Below are 1,801 nucleotides of genomic sequence, written 5' to 3' on the forward strand. Positions count from 1 at the left end.
ATATATATATATAAATCTGTAAATTTATATATACACACATATGTCCATGCTTGTGTGTGTATATGTATAATGTATATTCATTCTCTATTACAAACTTTGGAAATTGCATATAAATATGATATTTTCTCGGCTTTTCTCTCGTAGTTTTTATTCAATTCAAATAAAACTTTCCTCATATATAATGAATTTTATATATCCACATATAACCACCCACGTTTAAATAACTCTAGTCCAATTATAAATTCTCTTTCTGTCTCTCTTTCTTTTCTCCCTTTGTTATATTCTACATCATCCTCACCCACTTCATTTCACTTTCTCCTCTTCCTCCAGCATGTTCATATTATATGAAACACGTTAATATTTTGTCAATATATATCTTCTGTCGAAGTCAATGATAAAAATGAAATGATATGATGGCGTGTCCTTCTTCGTAATTATAAATGGAATTTCTGCTGATCGATAAATTGCGTGTAATGTTTAGTTTGCTTAATTTCTGACACCTTAATCACAATATTTCAAGATTCCATTAAAACGTATCTCAAATTTCACTAATCTGATGAAAGGATCTCAGACCTGCAAGACTCAACGAATTAATAAGATAGCTTCTGGGTTGTAGGTTAATCTATTAGAAAAAAGCAACACACAAAATAACTATCAAATTAGGCACAGAGAGCGAATTTGATAATATAGGCCTCAGGATTAAGATATAATGCTTAGGACTATTTGCTAACACAACCCCTGAATATTGTCGAAATATTTATAATAATAAGAAAACGTTTAAAGATTGAAGACAGCAATTCCATTGCAGAGTATATGTATGCGATTGCTTCTGCTTAAGTAGGAAATCTCAGTGTGAATAATTTACATATGCTGGCATCGTCACATATAGACATACATATATACAGACGATCGTATTTATCTACCTTACAGTGTCCATAGCTGTCCTCCTAACTTTCTGTTATAGTCTCACTTTATCCCGTCTTCGGTAAAGAGATCGGTGTAGCTTCAATGAGACAAGGATTACTTCAAAGCAACTTAAGAAAATGTTTCATAAACAAGCTTTTAGAATATTGCAATGAAAAGATGCACCAGAAAAACAACTGTTTTAGAAAGATATAAATATACCATAATAAATGGCAGCAGTTATTTAAGACCTTACATTAAGCGCAATCAAATCATTTTGCGATCTTTGAAGAAAATTACAAATATGGACAACCAAAGTAGAACAAAGCATAACAACAAAATAACTTCCCGTAATGTCGCATCATATCAAATATTCCCAAATAAATGTATGTCTAGTAATTCAGCCAATCGTGCAATTGTCTTTAACATAGTTCGTCTTACAAAAATACTTGAAGAGAAATTATTTATTTTGTTCAGTTTTAAATATAGTCTCAAATCAACCGCCGTCATATTATTTCGAATGACGTATAAATATATACACGCATATATTTCGATAGAGAAATAGGTAGATATTTACATATAAGAAACATTTTAAACGAACTCACAAACGCAAGGATGTTGCAAATAGAAGAAGTAATGAAAGTGCGCTTTCGAAAGCGAGAAGTAATTGCTACTGAATCACAACGGTTGAAGTTATATTATTTTCAAGAATAACAGAATTGGCGTAGAATGATTGACTTTATGCTTCGTTACATGGAGATCTCTATTGTTTTTAAATTGTTAGTTGTAATTTGATGACAACTAGCCATATGTCTATCTATCTATCTATCTATCTATCTATCTATCTATCTATCTATCTATCTATCTATCTATCTATCTATCTATCTATATATATATA

The sequence above is a fragment of the Octopus bimaculoides genome, chromosome 21, assembly GCF_001194135.2.
Source record: "Octopus bimaculoides isolate UCB-OBI-ISO-001 chromosome 21, ASM119413v2, whole genome shotgun sequence".
Taxonomy (NCBI): Eukaryota; Metazoa; Mollusca; class Cephalopoda; order Octopoda; family Octopodidae; genus Octopus; species Octopus bimaculoides.